This window comes from Lygodium microphyllum, chromosome 23 (assembly GCF_053477565.2).
Source record: "Lygodium microphyllum isolate KBCC chromosome 23, Lygodium_microphyllum_v1.1.10, whole genome shotgun sequence".
NCBI lineage: Eukaryota > Viridiplantae > Streptophyta > Polypodiopsida > Schizaeales > Lygodiaceae > Lygodium > Lygodium microphyllum.
Genome location: NC_141157.1, coordinates 17,196,416 through 17,217,053, shown reverse-complemented (window position 1 = coordinate 17,217,053; position 20,638 = coordinate 17,196,416).

Here is a 20,638-nt window from a genome sequence, read left to right as displayed (position 1 = left end):
CACAACAGCTTACCATTAGTTTTCTTGAGATAACTCTTGCAAGACAATAAGTAGATAATGAATGTAAGTTATGGAAAGGCAAAGTGCTTAAATGTAAAATAAATACTTTTTCATCAAGCAATCCACACAAGCCAAAAAAAATTATCACAATTTTCCTCAATCATACATTGATTTCTATCCCTCCTTTAAACACTGGTTGAGGTCTGAGACATGTTTTCTTTTCCACCTTACATTTATTTCTATCTGTCCTTTAAACACCGGTTGAGGTATCATACATGTTTTCTTTTCCACCTTACCCACTCCCCCCTGAGAAGGATGTGAATCCTTGCTAGGATTGGAAAATAAATGTTAAGGGTATTAAGCGCAAGCTTGCAATGCTTCACTTTTGTGTTAGCCAAGCATAGAAGTGTGGGTTATACTCCAAGTGAGCACGACGGTCCACGTTGTGAGGTCTAACACCTACATACATAATGTATGTCAAAACATCAGTTAGGAAGTCACCAAAGTTGATCCTACTGGCAATGTGTAGCTCTTCCTTGGTAAGGTCTCAATCTAAATAGGGGTGGGCCATGTTATGATCTTCTAAGGGTTGATTGCGAGTGATGCTCAATATTCTAAAGGAGGTAGGAGCTACATATAAGTAGGGTCATATTCAGAGGTTTTGATGGTGTGTCTCTACTCGACATTGGCCATTATTGGGCAGCCCTCTTATTCCCATTGAAGACAGAGAGCATACCATTTATGCAGAAAGGAGGAGTTAGTGACGGCCAGTGTTTGAAGTTCTTCTAGCTCTTAGTTCATGGGAGAGACTTTGCTCTTCCTTTAGGAGGTAATCAGCCTTTGTCTGCAAGCTTGCTCGCTAGAGATCTCTGTGCTGACCAATTCCTCAACTACCATGGGGGCTTTAATGAACAGGAACTTGGATTCTTCCAAGGTACATGACATCGTGCGTACATCAATTGCTAAAGGCTCGTCTAGGAGGCCTAGGTCCAATCCTTTGTAGCTTTTAGCAAGCATCATGAAGGTAGCATCCAAGCGTCTAATACATGTGACCAAGTCATCCCTTGTGTTCTTAGCTAGATCAAAGGCCAACATAAGAATAGATCTCTGCTTGTAAGAGATTTAAGGCTCGCAAGAGGTTGGGGTTTTACTGGGCTAGAGAGCTCATCAAGTGGTGTCTACCGCTTCGACTAATCCTTAGGATGTGGGGTAGCCACTTGTGTGAGGGGTGTGGGGTTTGGGGCTCAAATGTTGTGTTGCTTGCTAGTTGTGAAGCCATTGGGACACTAGGAACATTAGGTGAGATCAGTGTAGGGGCAACCAATTGTGGTTTTAGTTGGTAGACCTGTTGAGGTTCGATGGGTTTGGTTTGTGACTCAAGTGGTTTAGAAGTTTTAGGTGGCTCACTAGTCTTTGGAAATGGGCTAGTAGTCGATGGGGCTAAAGGGCACATGTGTGCCTCTTGGTCTTAGACATCCAAATCTAGTTGTTGCCCTCATAGTAGCCTTGTGCATACAATAGGGCCATAGGTACCCGTTGTGGCTTGACTGTTCATCAGGTTTTAGGAGAACACCAATTGTGTCTCCTACGCCTAGGGCATGATGGTCACGAGTTATGGGTCCATGCGGGTTAGCTCTTAGGTGGTGGTGATTGGCATTTAGGTACCCATTTTAGCTATTATTCAATGGTCTTGGTTGCATTTCCCTTAGGTTGTGATCGGTCAGTCGTCTTAGTAGGGTGGGACAAGTCATGACTCCCCTCCTGAGACTTTGTGTTAGTGCTACTATCGGTGGCACTGCGGGCTTGGGTGGAGTCATGCTATCCTTGTTGAAAGTTGTTACTATCCTCAGAGTGCCAATGGCGAGGTGAATGCACTGCGAGTCATAGTCGACATTGCAGTGTGCCTACTTCTTAAATGCACGTCCTAGCAACGATTCTTTACATGTGACCAAGTCATCCCCCGTGTTCTTAGCTAGATTAGAGGCCAACATAAGAATAGATCTCCGCTTGTAAGAGGGTTTAAGGATTGCAAGAGGTTGGGGTTTTACTGGGCTGGAGAGCTCGGCAAGTGGTGTCTACCGCTTCGACTGATCCTTAGGATGTGGGGTAGCCACTTGTGTGAGGGGCGTGGGGTTTGGGGCTCAAATGTTGTGTTGCTTGCTAGTTGTGAAGCCGTTGGGACACTAGGAACATTAGGTGGGATCAGTGTAGAGGCAACCAATTGCGGTTTTAGTTGGTAGACCTGTTGAGGTTCGATGGGTTTGGTTTGTGACTCAAGTGGTTTAGAAGTTTTAGGTGGCTCACTAGTCTTTGGAAATGGGCTAGTAGCGGATGGGGCTAAAGGGCACATGTGTGACTCTTGGTCTTAGACATCCAAATCTAGTTGTTGCCCTCATAGTAGCCTTGTGCATGCAATAGGGCCATAGGTACCCATTGTGGCTTGACTGCTCATCAGGTTTTATAAGAACACCAATTGTGTCTTCTACGCCTAGGGCATGATGGTCGCGAGTTATGGGTCCATGCGGGTCGGCTCTTAGGTGGTGGTGATTGGCATTTAGGTACCCATTCTATTATTCAATGGTCTTGGTTGGATTTCCCTTAGGTTGTGATCGGTTAGTCATCTTAGTAGGGTGGAACAAGTCATGACTCCCCTCCTGAGACTTTGTGTTAGTACTACTATCGGTGACACTGCGGGCTTGGGTGGATTCACGCTATCCTTGTTGAAAGTTGTTACTATCCTCAGAGCGCCAATGGCGAGGTTAATGCAGTGCGAGTCATAGTCGACATTGCAATGTGCCTGCTTCTTCCAAGTGTGTCCTAGCAACGATTCCTTACATGCGGCCTTGGTATTAGGTAGCACATAGAAAATCATGGGTAGGCTTTCAGTCTCGATAGAGACTTGATGCCAGGAGCCATATTTCACGGTGGAATCCATGAGGTTTTGTGGTGGATTTCATAAAATTATATTTGTTACTGAGGCTCATACACAAGGTGGATTCCTTGTGCGAAAAGTTGATGGGGACACCTGTCCTTTTCGGGCATCTTGTTAATTAAATGTGCAAGTGGGTGATTCCACAAAATACATATTTAAATTAATGGGCATTTATGAGTGTAGAGTGCGCACTTGTAATCAATTAAGGTTAGGATTGAGTTCTAACCAATTTATTTATTTTGTAGTTGAAGACTGCTAGGAATTCACTTTTGCCAGCTTAATTTTATTATTTTCTAACAACTGTGAATGATTCAGTTGATGTGGAGAGCAGGCAGCAGTGGCGTTGGGAAGCACTGGGCGATAGCGTGTATTTAAGTTATTTAGAAGAAATTATCATTTTTGATGGGCGCGCATCTTAGGCCTGGCACCAATATTTATTTTGATGCGCTTATTTATTGAAGCGCTTGATATTTATTTATTATTTTGTATGTGCATAGGCGCACAATTTAAATATTTGTTATCGGACATTGTATTTGGACACAACCCGACTCTTTGGGCATCCAATTGCTTTAATTCTTTAGTTAGACAAAAGCAAACACAAAAGCTAAAGCATGCTAATTGTAAATTGGGCTATTTTTTGAGCTTGGAGATGAATAATATATCAAATACATGTTTGTGGAGCACTCACACAAGGCATGGGGGAAGATTGTACCCAATTAGTCTTTTGCTTCATGTCGTTCAAGTCTTTTGTTCTTGGGGACCTTCCGGTGCTCGCTACGTACGCATATAGCATCCGATCTGTGCACCAGTGGTATCAGAGCGAAGCTAAGATCGTGGGCTTCCAATCGCTTATCATCTTGCGCGAAGGCGGAGCTCCTAGAATGATCGAGATCTACAGCAGTCTCGCGGCAATCCCTCAATATGACCATGTTCCTGGCAGTGAAGAACCCCCTGCTATGCTATTGGATCGCAAAGGACCAGCCTCTATAGGTGGAGGACCACTCCGGAAGATCCTTTGCAAAACGTTTTTCTCAGAGAGAAGCAGATAAGTAACTTTTATCAAGTTTGATTAGAAAGCTTAATAAGCTTTCTACAAAGCTTAAACTCCCCAATTTCAAACGTTTGCGGCGCCAGGACGTACTGATTGCTGTCGACGCCGTTCAGAAGCAGCCACCGTCCTTTAAAAGAAAATGATTTAGTTAAGCTTTAATTACTTAAAGCTTAAAGCTTTCAACTTTACAAAGGTTCAAAAACTCAATTTCAACTCTCTCCCATAGTGGCTGTTCACACACAGCTAGTCTCAAACGGATTTTCAGCTTTCCGGCATGACCTTGTTCACACCTAGGGACTGACAGAGTTCAATTCCAGCAGAGAGATTGCTACCCATAGTCTACACGCACGAATTATCCTCTTGGAAGAAGACCGTGACATCAATTTCAGCATCTGCAAAGAAGAAATAGTGCAAAAAGCCATTTTAAAAAAAAGAGAAATAAGCCTTGTAAACCCAACTTTGAGCAACGCTCATCCCACTAGTAAGATTTCGAGTGTCTGAGGTCTTTTGGAATTTTGCAGGATGTCTGATCAAACCATGGAAGATTTTATGGCCGAAGGTGATTTACCGGAACCAACAATGGAGCAAAAACTGGATCTAATTATGATGCAGCTTCAAGAGGAACGAAGAGCATGTCAAACTTTGCAAGCTCAATTGACCAATCTGCAACGATCTACCGCCAACCAAGATGGACCGCAATCTGAAGATCTTGTACGACGTATGATCGATGCAACACTTGAAGCGCAATCTATTCGGAAAGAAACAAAGATAAGTAATAGAAATTTCAAATTTTGTACGTTCAATGGGTCACGCAATGGAAAGACTGTACTTGCTTTTATCAATCAATTTGATTATTATTTCTATGAAGAACAGTAATCATCTAGTGGACAGAGCATCCCTACGGTGGACTGTTGTCCGCAAAAGCATTGATTGTCCTACTACTTGGGAGACTTTTCAAAAGAAAATTTTGCAAAATTTTCTTCCACCCCAATTCCATGAAAAAGAAATCAAACAATGGGATCTTCTGCAACAGAGGGATTGTGAGCCTATTTCACAATATACCGAGCGTTTTTGGAATGCTTTATTGCAACTTCAAATGCTCGAAGATGTGCCTGAGGCAACCCATAAATGCAAGTTTATGTCTGGCTTACTTGGACATTTTTATGCAGAGGTGAACATGTTCAATTGAGCCAATGACTCTTGAAGATGCAATTTCCTTGGCCCATGACACTGACGACAAAATTCGAGGACGAGAGAAGCGACCACAACAATTTCAAACTAATGGTAACTTTGGTTCAAAACAATTCAATTCAAATTTTCGAAGATTCAATCAAAATCGTTTCCTTCCATCTTCATTTCGTAAATCTTGGACATGACCCCCTGCTTTACCATCAAACACAAATCCAAACCCTAAGCCATCTTTACAACGAAATCTCAACATTCCTAAACTTCCAGCTATTACCAATAATGTGTCTAAAGCCAAACCCATAGTTTGTTACAAATGTCATCAACCTGGACATCTAGCGGCGAATTGTCAGTCCAAAAAGCCAACTGTTCATATCAACTATTTGGGAGCGACAGAAGATGAAGAACATGAAGAAATACCAGATTTCATGAAAGACGATGACAATATCGGTACTACTTCAAATGATTTACCAGGTATGACAAATCCCCATTCTTTATTAACGATGAAATGTCTTGTGCATGGTAAAGAAAAGACTGTTCTACATGATGATGGGAGCATACACGACTTTATTTCTGCAAAACTGGTCAAAGAATTGAATTTACATACTGTTTCTACTCATTATCGCATCAAGCCTGCATTTTTAGGCACTAGATACAATGGAACACAAGAAGTGCATGACTTAGAAATTAAATTTAGTGATTATGTTAAACGTAGAAATTTCTTAGTTGTGCCTTTATAATCTAGTGACATTATCTTAGGAATGCCTTGGCATCATCAGTACAATCCCGATATAGATTATTCCACGCATTCAATGAAGATTCATTATAATGGGAAACAAATCACATTGCATGGTATGCACACTTTCGAAAATTTTCCAATGCTTAGTCATACAGAGGCTAAACATGCATTACAAAAAGGTAGCAAATCCTACTTAATATGGGTGAATGAAATTGAAGCTAAAGAAAATCAGATGCATCCTAGGCACACACAATTCCTTTCACAATTTCAAGATTGTTTTGCTGCTGACTTACCACCTGGCTTACCACCTATACGTCCCAAAGATCACAAAATAGACCTAATTCCTGGATCACAACCACCATGTAAAGCACCATATAGACATAACCAAATTGAACAGAAAGAAATTCAAGAACAAGTTGAAGAATTGTTAACCCGAGGACTCATTAGACTCAGTAGTTCTCAATTTGGTGCACCTGTCCTATTAATGAAGAAGAAAAACAATACCTATAGGATGTGCATTGATTATGGTGCCCTAAATAAGATCACTATGAAGAATAAATATCCGATTACTAGGGTAGAAGATCTTATGGACAAACTACAAGGATATGCAATATTTAGCAAGATAGATCTTAAATCTGGATACCATCAAGTATGATTGGACACATCTGATATTTTCAAAACTACATTTAGAACACAATTTGGACACTATGAATTCCTTGTTATGCCTTTTGGTTTAACTAATGCACCAGCCACATTCATTCGTATGATGAATCGCATATTTTTGAAGCATCAGCATTGTGTCATTGTTTTCTTTGATGACATATTGGTTTTTAGTAAGAATGAGAACAAGCATTATGAACATTTATCTTTGGTTTTCAAATTATTGAAAGAGAATCAATTATATGCTAATCCTGAAAAGAGTGAATTTTTCCAAACACAAATTGAATACCTAGGACATTTTGTTTCATCTGAAGGTATTAAAGTTGACCCTAAAAAGATAGAAGCAATTTTGAATTGGCCCATACCTAAAAATGTGCACGAATTACGTTCTTTCTTAGGTCTTGCTAGCTTTTACAAAAAATTTGTGAGAAATTTTTCATTGCTTGCATTACCTTTGACCAAATTATTAAAGAAAGGCATTGTGTATCATTGGTCCGACAATCAACAAAAGTCCTTTCATTTACTGAAACATGCTTTAACTCATGCTCCTGTATTGCAATTACCTGACTTCAATAGACCATTTTTCCTAGTAGTCAATCACTGACCCTAGTGGATCTGGAATAGGAGCAATCCTTATGCAAGATTCCCATCCCATAGCCTACTCTAGCTACAAACTTAAACCCTCTGAACTTAAGTATTCTATCTATGATAAGGAATTGCTAGTTGTAGTACAAGCTTTACGTCAATGGAAACACTATTTAATGGGATCTGAATTCATGATCAAAACTGACTAACAAAGCATTAAACATCTCCTTAGTCAACCACAAATATCTGACCGATACGTTAAATGGGCTGCTTTTATTCAAAGTTTTCATCCACTCATACAATATCAACCCTGAAAAGAGAATGTTGTTGCCGATGCTTTAAGTAGAAGACCAACTATTCATAATATCTCTGTGATATCTTTTGACTCTCTTCTCCCTATGAAAGATACCTACGACCAAGTCCCTAGTTTTCAAGCTGATTGGAATAAATTAGTTGCAAATAACTGGATTCCCATTGATTCATTGTCTTACGTTGATGGATTTATGTTCTATGAAAAAAGATTATGTGTAACTATTCCATTTCGATCATTTGTCTTGCATGAAAATCATTGTCCCCCATACCAAGGCCATAGAGGAATTATTTCTACTTTGCGTACACTGATTGAAGATTGTTATTGGCCACACATGGAATCTGATGTATCTAACTTTGTATCTGAATGTTTAATTTGCCAAAGAGTTAAACGACACCATGGTAAACAATATGGTTTATTAATGCCTTTACCAATTCCAGAACGACCATGGGAACAGATCTCAATGGATTTTATCATTGGTTTGCCTAACACTAAAGCTAATCATGATATGATTTGGACTATTGTCGATAGGTTTAGCAAACAAGCATATTTCATTCCATGCAAGAAAACGTTAACTGCATCTCAAGCTGCTCAATTTTTTTTGAAAACTATTTTCACTAATCATGGTTTGCCAAAAGTTATTATTTCTGACTGTGATTCTAGATTCTGCAATAATTTTTGGATTACTTTGTTTGCTAATTTAGGAACAAAGATTGATTTTTCATCTGCATTTCATCCTGAAACAAATGGGCAAACAAAAGCTACTAACAGTACCATTTTAGATCTTTTGCATGCATACACAATTTCAAAACCACAAACATGGGATACACATTTACATTTACTTCAATTTGCATACAATAACACACCACATATAGCTACACAGAAAGCACCATTTGAAATTATTTATGGATATAGATTACCTACACCTGTTACATCATTGTCAAACAAAGTTCAAGCTGCTGATGATATTGCTAACATGCATGCTACTATTTTTGATGAAGTTAAAGATATGATTGCGAAAGCCCAACAATCATACACAAAACAAGCCAACAAGAAAAGAAAAGCTATGAGTTTCAAAGTTGATGATTATGTTTGGTTACGTATTGAAAAGCGAAGATTACAAAGTGTTGACAAACACCCTATTGTAAAGTTAGCTCCTAGATTTTATGGACCTTTCAAGATCATTCACAAAATCAATGACAATGCATTTAAACTAGAATTACCACAACACTGGAAAATCCACAACACTTTTCATATTAGTTTATTACGACCTTTTAGAGGCCAATTACATGTACATCCTGTCTATGAAAACCCTCCTTTGTTAGAAGAAGAAACTGAAATCCTTGAACCTGAAACTATTCTAGATACTGACTTTATGACCACTAGAACTGGCCGTAGATATTCTAGATATTTGGTTAAGTTTAAAAATCATTCTGTTGAAGAGGCCCAATGGATGTACGCTCGAGACCTAAGTGCTTAGCCCTCACTGCTAGCTCCACATTGAGCTAATAGCAATTGAGGACAATTGCTATCCCACCCCGGGGGTATGATGCCAGGAGGCATATTCCACGGTGAATTTCATGAGGTTTTGCAGTGGATTCTGTAAACTTATATTTGTTGCTGAGGCTCATACACAAGTGGATTCCTTGTGCGAAAAGTCCATGGGACGCCTGTCCTTTTCGGGCATCTTGTTAATTAAATGTGCAAGTGGGTGATTCCATAGTGGGTGATTCCGCAAAATACATATTTAAATTAATGGACATTTATGAGTTTAGAGTGCACACTCATAATAAATTAAGGTTAGGATTGAGTTCTAACCAATTTATTTACTTTGTAGCTGAAGACTACTAGGTATTCACTTTTGTCAGTTTAATTTTATTATTTTCTAGCAATTGTGGATGCTTCAGTTGATGTGTAGAGCAGGCAGCGGTGGCGTTGGAAAGCACTAGCATGTATTCAAGTTATTTAGAAGAAATTATCATTTTTGATAGGCGTGCACACTAGGCGTGGCGCCAATATTTATTTTGACGCACTTATTTATTGAAGCGCCTGATATTTATTTATTATTTTGTATGTGCATGGGTGCACGATTTAAATATTTGTTATCAGACATTGTATTTGGGCATAACCCGACTCTTTGGGCATCAAACTGCTTTAATTCTTTAGTTGGACAAAAGCAAACACAAAAGCTAAAGCGTGCTAATTGTAAATTAGGCTATTTTTTGAGCTTGGAGATGAATCATATATCAAATACATCCTTTGTGGAGCGCTCACACAAGGCCTGGGGGGAGATTGTACCCAATTAGTCTTTTGCTTCATGTCGTGCAAATCTTATCTCTTGTTTTTTGTGCAAAAGCAGAGTTCTTTTGTTCTCGGGGACCTTCCGACGCTCGCTATGTCGCATACAACATCTGATCTATGCACCAGACCACTACTTTGCATTTCCCTAGTCATGTCATTTAACTAGATGGGAGTGGCCTCACCATCAAGTGTTTCAACTCCAAAGAGCCCCAAAGGTACAGAAGGTACAATGGCTGAGCTAATAGGCAGTTTTCGTCTGGGACATTTGGCGTATAAGTGAGTGAATCCACATTCAGGGCATCTCAAATTGATCTTATCCTAGTTAGCTTGTTCTTGTTTGAGGCAACAAGATGAGATATACCCTAGGTGATTACAAGTCCGGTATGAGATTGCAGCGGTCTATTCCCCAAGTAGTATGGCTGGTTGTAAACCTGCGGATATGGTGATCGCCTTGGTAATCGGCAATGCATAACATCGTGTCCAAACCTACCACCCATAGTTGGCACAAGGTCCGGATCTAGGATCCATGCACTCGGTTGAGAGGTGGTTCCCTCCACAGTAGTTGACACATTGCACTCCAATGTCCTCCTTGTCCTTTTGACTGACATTCTCCTATTCCATGTCATGAAGTGCATAAGAGACTCAATGGTCATAGTGTCCTTGGTCCTAACAATGGAACTAACAATGTTGTGCTCCATGAGCTTGATGTTGGGACTTAGGACACAACCCTTATTGTTTCAATGGTATGATGCACATAGTCAATGGTTCTCACCTAGCCATCTCACATGCAAGGCTTTATGATAAATCTAATCTATCACTTTCGTACTAGAACACTTGAAGCTTGGCTGTTGAGAGTATACTTACCAACTTAACTCATTATAGTTGCGATATCTTGATAAGAAATGCTCCACAATCCATGCGATGCTCCTAAATTCACTCCATGTCCTCATATCCTCATTTACATGCAATATAGAGAGGAAAAGATGAAGAAAAAGGGTAGAATTAGAGTGATTAGAGCTTCTCGATGGGTCCCTCACTCTCTCTTGACTTAACCTCACATACACACCCTCAATCTCACCTCTCAAATTGGAAGGATGGATTAGGAGATAGTGGAATGGCAAGAGCTTCTCTCTACCAAGTCCCTCACACACTAAAGGGATTGTTAGGAGGTTATGTTATGATTGACCTTGGAGTTTTTAATATCCCTAAAAAAGTAATATCAGCCCTCAAAATAGTTTTCCCTTGATTAGGTGGGCTTGCTAATGGTAACTAGGGGGTTCTTTAATAAGAAGGGTCTCTTTTGGTTTCTCGAATCCAACATTTTGTTAGGAGGGTATGTTATAAATGGTCTTGGAGTCTCTTAGTATCCCTGAAAATTTAATCTAAGCCCTCAGAATGGTTGGGGTCCTTGGTTAGGTAGGTTTTGTAATATTAAGAGAGGCTCAAATGTGCTACACTTGCAAATATACTTGCCTAGGCAAAACATGGTCGATCTTCAAGATGGTGATGGCATTGGACAACTTACATATGAGAATGTGCAATGGATAACATAGAGTGGTTTCTTTGCAAGATTGAATCCAAATGCAAATGAATGGACTTAGTTTTATACCATTCTTTCAAAAGCTTACATGGACAAGGGTTTGTTGGAGAGTGATCATAAGTAGTTCGCATGTATACAGGAAGTTGTGATCATTTTCTGTTGCATTGGTTATCGACTCCTTCACTAGTTCCATACACTCATTTTTGTCTTCCTTCTATCATGAATATGATGCATAGTTTCATTGCTACAATTTATAACTGTGAATATCATCCTTCTTAGCATAACAATGGGTTACAATATGAACTATTTTGCCATGATAATGGCAAACAAAAGAAAAATTTCCTAAACCTTTGTTCTGCCATCCACCTCTTCCTCTAGAGCTCTCCTTGTCTCAAAGGTTTTCACGGCCTCCTGAAACTTACATATCACCAAATTGATGATTTAACCTATTTTTTTGGTTATCACTAGCACATCCCATACCACGGCTTCTCGAGGATTTATCAAGTTATTTAGAAGAAATTATCATTTTTGATAGGCGCGCATCCTAGGCGTGGCGCCAATATTTATTTTGATGCGCTTATTTATTGAAGCTCTTGATATTTATTTATTATTTTGTATGCACATGGGCGCACAATTTAAATATTTGTTATTGGACATTGTATTTGGGCATAACCCGACTCTTTGGGCGCCCAATTGCTTTAATTCTTTAGTTGGACAAAATCAAACACAAAAGCTAAATCGTGCTAATTGTAAATTAGGCTATTTTTTGAGCTTGGAGATGAATCATATATCAAATACATCCTTTGTGGAGCTCTCACACAAGGCATGGGGGGAGATTGTACCCAATTAGTCTTTTGCTTCATGTCGTGCAAGTCTTCTCTCTTGTTTTTTGTGCAAAAATAGAGTTCTTTTTTTCTCGGGGACCTTTCGACGCTCGCTATGTACGCATACATCATTCGATCTATGCACCAGACCACTACTTTGCATTTCCCTAGTCATGACATTTAACTAGATGGGAGTGGCCTCACCATCGAGTGTTTCAACTCCAAAGAGCCCCAAAGGTACAGAAGGTACAATGGCTGAGCTAATAGGCAGTTTTCATCTGGGACATTTGGTGTATAAGTGAGTGAATCCACATTCAAGGCATCTCAAATCGATCTTATCCTAGTTAGCTTGTTCTTGTTTGAGGCAACGAGATGAGATATGTCCTAGGTGGTTACAAGTCCGGTATGAGATTGCAACGGTCTATTCCCCAAGTAGTATGGCTGGTTGTAAACCTGCGGATATGGTGATCGCCTCGATAATCGGCAATGCAGAACATCATGTCCAAACCTACCACAGTTGGCACAAGGTCCGGATCTAGGATCCATGCACTCGGTTGAGAGGTGGTTCCCTCCACAGTAGTTGACACATTGCACATGAGGTCACACAAGTCTTCTAATCATTTCTTGGAGCTTGGCTAGCTCTAGCTTTATGTCCCGCCAATTATTGGCCCGTGTCAACACTCTTCCCTTTCTCTTGCTTATTCTGACTAGATCCCTCGCTAGCAGCGGTAGCTCTCTCTGAGGCTCTAGAGGCTGCACTATCTCCGCTTGTGTCTCTCGAGCTCCTCTCCTTGAACAAGTTGTCTATGTGTATGGCTTCTTCAAATACCCTAGTTAGCACCTCCATCTGCAGGTTCAAATTGCCTACTAAGGCCTTGTAGAGCTCCTCACTCCTATTTCCACTTATGAATATGGTGGAGATCGCTCGCTCACTAGGTCACTTTGTGGTTGGGATTCTCTTAAAGAGACTCCACATGTGGGTGACGTAATCTCCAATATCCTCCTTGTCCTTTTGACTAACATTCTCCTATTCCATGTCATGAAGTGCGTAAGAGACTCAATGGTCATAGTGTCCTTGGTCCTAACAATGGAACTAACAATGTTGTGCTCCATGAGCTTGATGTTGGGACTTAGGACACAACCCTTATTGTTTCAATGGTATGATGCACATAGTCAATGGTTCTCACCTAGCCATCTCACATGCAAGGCCTTATGATAAATCTAATCTATCACTTTTGTACTAGAACACTTGAAGCTTGGCTGTTGAGAGTATACTTACCAACTTAACTCATTATAGTTGCGATATCTTGATAAGAAATGCTCCACAATCCATGCGATGCCCCTAAATTCACTCCATGTCCTCATATCCTCATTTACATGCGATATAGAGAGGAAAAGATGAACAAAAAGGGTAGAATTAGAGTGATTAGAGCTTCTCGATGGGTCCCTCACTCTCTCTTGACTTAACCTCACATACACACCCTCAATCTCACCTCTCAAATTGGAAGGATGGATTAGGAGATAGTGGAATGGCAAGAGCTTCTCTCTACTAAGTCCCTCACACACTAAAGGGATTGTTAGGAGGTTATGTTATGATTGAACTTGGAGTTTTTAATATCCCTAAAAAAGTAATATCAGCCCTCAAAATAGTTTTCCCTTGATTAGGTGGGCTTGCTAATGGTAACTAGGGGGTTCTTTAATAAGAAGGGTCTCTTTTGGTTTCTCGAATCCAACATTTTGTTAGGAGGGTATGTTATAAATGGTCTTGGAGTCTCTTAGTATCCCTGAAAATTTAATCTAAGCCCTCAGAATGGTTGGGGTCCTTGGTTAGGTAGGTTTTGTAATATTAAGAGAGGCTCAAATGTGCTACACTTGCAAATATACTTGCCTAGGCAAAACATGGTCGATCTTCAAGATGGTGATGGCATTGGACAACTTACATATGAGAATGTGCAATGGATAACCTTGATAGAGTGGTTTCTTTGCAAGATTGAATCCAAATGCAAATGAATGGACTTAGTTTTATACCATTCTTTCAAAAGCTTACATGGACAAGGGTTTGTTGGAGAGTGATCATAAGTAGTTTGCATGTATATAGGAAGTTGTGATCATTGTCTGTTGCATTGGTTATCGACTCCTTCACTAGTTCCATACACTCATTTTTGTCTTCCTTCTATCATGAATATGATGCATAGTTTCATTGCTACAATTTACAACTGTGAATATCATCCTTCTTAGCATAACAATGGGTTACAATATGAACTATTTTGCCATGATAATGGCAAACAAAAGAAAAATTTCCTAAACCTTTGTTCTGCCATCCACCTCTTCCTCTAGAGCTCTCCTTATCTCTAATGTTTTCACAGCCTCCTGAAACTTACATATCACCAATTTGATGATTTAACCTATTTTGTTGGTTATCACTAGCACATCCCATACTGCGGCCTCTCGAGGAGGATCTATCACGTCCCCTTCTTGAACTTAAGTAAAAGGTTCGACATGTTCATCATTTCTTTCATATTAGTCGCCCTGCATATTGATCTCTTTGGTAATTAGGAGAGAGATCAACTCATCAAAATTTGGTAATGGGTTCTATACATATATAGAAGTGACAAATGATTTCCAAGCCTTCTCATTATTAAGGCCACTCAAAGTAGATGAAACCAAATCGTCATCATCAGGCATTGCATCAATTGCTACTAAAGCTTCTGCAATGCACCTCATCTTCAAAACATACTCATTGACAAATATTTTCCCTTTCTTCAAGGTATTCAACTGTTGCTTGAGTTGTATCTTTCGTGTCTTTGTATTTACTGAAAACATGTTCTCAAAAATTATCCAAGATGTATGTGAAGCTTTTGTGTTCCTAATATGCCACAGCATATTATTATCAATGATTGTAGATAGCCAATACATCACCTTTTTGTCTTTTGCATTCCATTCTTTGCACACCTTTAATTCATCTAGAGTTGCAGGGATACTTAGCTTTGGCTCATTTTCTTCACTTGAAACGAACTCATAAAGGCGCTTTCCAATGAGGAGGAAGTTCATCACATGGAACTTCCATCAAGGGTAGCTGTTCTTGTCTAGCTTCTCAATTATGGGATTTTCACTGTTCTCTGCCATTATCACAAAAATGATACAAAATAGCAAGCAAGTCTTCTATAACCTTTCACAACAAGTGCACAACAATACACCATGCAACCTTTTTCACTGATTTCTCAATAGGACATGTAATCTGCAATCTGTTTGCAAATAAAACTTATGTTTGCTTCTTAATAAACACCTCAAAAAGTACAAATTTGAAATCTATAACCTATACACCCATTTCCCTTCATAATCTATGCCATATGTTTGAGCATAGCCTTTTGCAGCCAGTCTAGTCTTATACCTGCTAGTTGAACCATTTGCATTATGCTTGACTCTTTGTAAACCCACTTACAATCAATTGCTTTCTTGTCCTTAGGCAAGGGTACCAAACGAATAGCTTTCAAGGATGCATAGTTTCCTTGCTACAATTTACCACTGTGGAGATAATCCTTCTTAGCATAATAATGGGCTGCAATATGACTTGTTTTGCCACAATAATGGCAAACAATAGCAAAATTTCCAAAACCTTGGTTTTGCCATCCACCTCTTCCTCTAGATCTTTTTTCTTAACTTTCCCATGCTACAAAGTTTAATGATCAAATTAGAGGAGGCTTAAGGATTAGCTAGGTCTGTGATTAAAATTGACGAAAGTGAGATATTGAAGTGTACAAAATTAGTAAGGCTCTCTATTGCCTTGATGACTTTCATCAAGTCATTATAGTGATTCAATGTCATTTAGTATTCAATTTGAATACAATTTCTGATGGTTAGGAGCTTTTGAAGTATATACAACGGATTGGCACGTACTATATTGGGTTTTCCATCAAACTTCAATAACCTGATATGATTAAGAGCCAACAAGAAGAAGAAGAGTTATTTGTCAAGGAATTTGGATTTTATAACACATAGCTAGTGACTTGAAGGCACTCAAATGCATGTACAATGTGTGAGAGGGAGACAATTCTAGATATCCTTGCTTATAATGCATGTATCTAGTAGTAGAGGTGGAGAGTTGAGCTGAAGCAACTGGAATAGAGCTCCCTCTAGGCATATCAAAGACCCACACATCAAGCTAGTTTTAGACCTTTCTTTGGCCAATGCTCACATCTACACACTTCATGCACATTGTAGAATAATTGAAAAACTTATTCATCTTTACATAGCGTTCTCTTAGAAGCTAAAGTCCTTATGAGCTAGAGAGGATGCTATAACAAAGATCTTCACTAAGTTTTATGTACTATTGGATTACATGGAGATGACCTTGTGATTGAACTAGATCCTCAGAACTCCAAAATATAAACTTTAGAAACAATGTATCAACCACTAAATACAATGGATGGAAATCCCTGCATAATGTTGTTAAGGATTATGCTGATAATAAGCAGGCTCTGAATAGAAAAGCTAAAGTTTATGAGATACTAGAAAAAAAAAAATTTATTGTGATAAAATTGAATGGAAAGATGATGATCTTAAGGACTTCAATGACCAATTGAACCTTTTTGAAATGGCAGTGATGATAGAAGCTTGGAATAATTAGCACTTCACTCACTATATGGTAAGAATTTTGCATTGTTATATATTTGTATTGTCTAACTTATAAATATTTTTAATTAAATGTTTGTATTTTTTATTTATGTGGCATATTTCGTACAACCATGCCCCATATTTTATCAAACAATATGGATTTCTATCTATCTTGCCAACCCAGTGTATGGAAAAATCACATTATCAAGCAAGGACTTTACTTTGATATGGAGATGGAAGAATCAAAGCAAATAGTTTATTAGAGATGTTTTAGTGGTTCTGTGACTACAAACTAAGCAAAGAGAAGGAAAAAAGGCTCTTGTCATGAAGATTTATTGAGTTTTTTGGCTTCTCCTTTGATGGAGGCTTTAGTTTATCTTCATATCCCATGTCTTCAATATCAAGTCTTTGGACCTACAAAAACTCCTCTTCTATAGATAACCCTTTCTTTCCATACTCCATAATTTGATCAATACACAAATGTAAGATAATGGATCTATCTTGAAAAAATTTCTCCTCAACATCAAGAGCTGCTAGAGGGCATGGTTTATAGCTTATAAAATCCTTGTCATACAAGCTCCACCTTGCACAAGAATAGATAAGTAATAATTCCTCTAAGATTTAAAAAAGCTGTTGAATCATTGAACAATACATATCTTTTTTTATTGATGAGATGTCTAGGAAATGTAGGGACATAATCAATAGGTCATTCTTCAATCTTTGAACTTGATTCTCTCTCCTTTTATTCTACCTTTGTGATATTTTCACTCTTGAAAATAGTAGGATCAAAATGGTGAACCAATAATTCTTAACATTCTCTTAAAAGTCTCCTCATTTTCTTTAGCCTTTTCACCTTGGCATGCAATATCTTATTCCTTCTTCCCCTCTATTTTATCATAAGAAAAACATTTCATATATTGAAGATACATGATAAATTTTATGTCCTTGAGAATTAAAAGATATTATTATTGATCCTTGTGATAAGGAAATTTTGTTTCATATGTTTTAAACTCTTCATCAATAAGGTTCCACCTAATGAGCAAAGTTATTGTTAGAGCATTGGCTACTTGAATAACATCACTATAATGCATATAGTTATCAAGTGCAAGACACTTTGCATGTCTAATATAATATTCCCTACATGTCTCAAGGTTATCACTGAGATTTTCCAAAAGCTCTTGCAAATTGAAAGGTACATTAAACGTATTTTTTATATAATCGAACTTGGAGAGATTTCTTTTCTTGTGGAGGAAATTAAATGCTTGTCATCATTTGTGTCCTCCAAAGTTTCCTCCTCCATTCTCTCCAAAGATAGTTTTCTCTTACTTATTCTGAGCAAGCACACCCTGCAATGAAAACAAGCAAAATTTTTTTTGCTAAGTAAGCCATAATCTATCAGTCGAATGAAACACAAAAGTTGGCTAACCCAACTAACTCAAAACTGTCCATAGCACATTTCATCCAAAAAATCTAGATGACTATTGACTAAAACTCTAATTGAATCCCATTCAACATGGTAACTTGGACGACATTCAATTGTGTCTTTTGAAACATGAAAACATGCATTAGGTAGTTGTTTTGCTCTATTTTTCTATTTCACAAGACAACATCCTTATTCTACAACTTAAAAAGAAACCAATATTATTTTACTCACTACAAAGATAAGAATGTTGTAATAGGAGAACATGTAAAGAGATCTTACTTGACAAATTTAAATATGAAGATGATTGATTTGGCTTACAATGGTTTGCTAGTTTTCTTCAAACTCAAGGAGGATCTTGTCTCTATCATTAGAGAGTGGACTAGAAAGAGAGAAAGAGGAGAGAGAAGACTGCAGAAGAGAGAAGAGAGAGTGCATGAGAGAGAGAAATAGAGTTATGAGGAGAGAGAAAGAGAGGAAAGATAAATAAGCCATTAAAGCTGAGTAAGGTGAGAGAGAAGGACAGTAATGTATTAATGTGTCAAAAAGATAGGAAAAATTACATGTCCTCTCCTTTTATACCAATATTAGTGTGACATGGCATATCATCAATATTATTGACACACTAAATCCTTATTCTTCCCATCTTCTTACAATCCATCCCTTCCCAAAGGTTTTTGCCCTAAAAAACAAACATAGAAAGACTAGAACAAGATGGATAGAACAGAGCACTACTCTGTTTTTACAACTTTACAAATAGGAAAATTAATGAAAGATGACTGACATATGGATAGAATGAAAGAACAAAAGTAAGCATCATCTATATCCATGATCAAGAATGCTTTAAAGGTATATGGAGCCATAAAGTCTTCAACTGATAAGCCTAGAATGAAGTAGACAACTTGCTATGTAAACAAACCCTGCTGGACCAAATCTGCCATAACTTATAGTAGAAGTGTCCAAATGAGGCATGCCACATGTCAAAACGTAGCTCTTGAAGAGTAATTTGACCCTCTGTAAGTGGCTTAGTTCTAAAAATTAGGCACAAAAAAAACTATTCTAAAACAACATGTTGTCTTGACCTTGTCTGCACCATAACTAGCTCCATAAGCAGTAGGCTTCGGCCACCAATGTGTCCCGTAGGAAAGAAAACTCATCTAATATAGAATCACACCTCGAAGAAGCTTCCTCAGGTGGTAAACCTCTCCATTTGATCAAATATTTGATGATGGAACGAGATTGAAGCTTCTTCTCACCCTAATCTATAACAGCCCCTAGAATGTACTGAATAAGACCTTCTTCATCAATAGGTGGCAGCTCATCAATTATATCAATTGGATCACCATAGAAAGGCTTGAGCTAACTAACATGAAAGACATTATGAATCTTTGTGGAAGAGTGTAGCTCCAATCTGTATGCTAAATCTCCAATGTACTTTAAGATTCGATAGGGGCCATAAAATCGGTGAGCAAGATTGTTACTAGATCCATCTTTCAAAGTAAAGTACCTAGACTTGAGCACCTTCAATAAGACCAATTCCCCTTCTTGAAACTCTAAAGGCCGCCTCTTCTCATCAGCATACATCTTCATTTGGACTTGAGCTTTCCTAAGATTCATCTTACACTGCTGAAGAAGGGTTTACATTCTTTCCAACTCTTCTTTCCCATGAGAATTGATTCACTCATTAAAGATGAATGTGGGTAAGGGCATCTTATAGCCATACATAGCCTCAAAGGGAGAAACTCCAATGCTAGCACGAGTAGAGTTGTTGTAGGCAAACTCAGCCAAGTGTAACCAAGAATCCCATACTTGCCAAAAGTTACTCATGAACTTTGAGTCTCTATCATGAACAATCGCCTGTGGTAATCCATGTATTCTAAAAATCTGCTCCATGAACTGACTGGCCACTTGAGAAGTAGTAAACTAGGTCTTTGTTGGAATGAAATGGGCTGCCTTGGTGAGTCTATTCACCACCACATATATACTATTCCATCCTTCTTGGTAGTAGGTAAGCCAATAATGAAATCCATGGTAATGTGCATCCATTTGCCTGTAGGAATGGGTAATGGCTGCAATAAACCACCTGGCTTATGGGTGTTGTCCTTATTCTATTGACACGGCATATACCTCATAGCAAAGTCCTTGACATCTTTCCACAGCCCTTTCCAATAGAAACTTTTGTTGATCCTGTCATAGATCTTGAAAACTCCAAGGTGTCCAGCTAAAGGCGAAGAATGTAGTTCCTCCATAATTTTCCGTGTAAAAGAAGAGATAGAAGAAATGACAATCTTGCCATTTAACCAAATAAGGCCATTTTAAAGCTGATAATGCGAGTTTTCTCCATAAGACCTTGCAGTAATTTTTGAAAAATATGGCTGAGCTCTTCATCCAAAAGAAAAGCCTCCTATAGTTCTTCAATCCAATCACTATGTAGTTCAATCATTGCTAAAACTTTGCAAGCCCACATACAAGAAAGA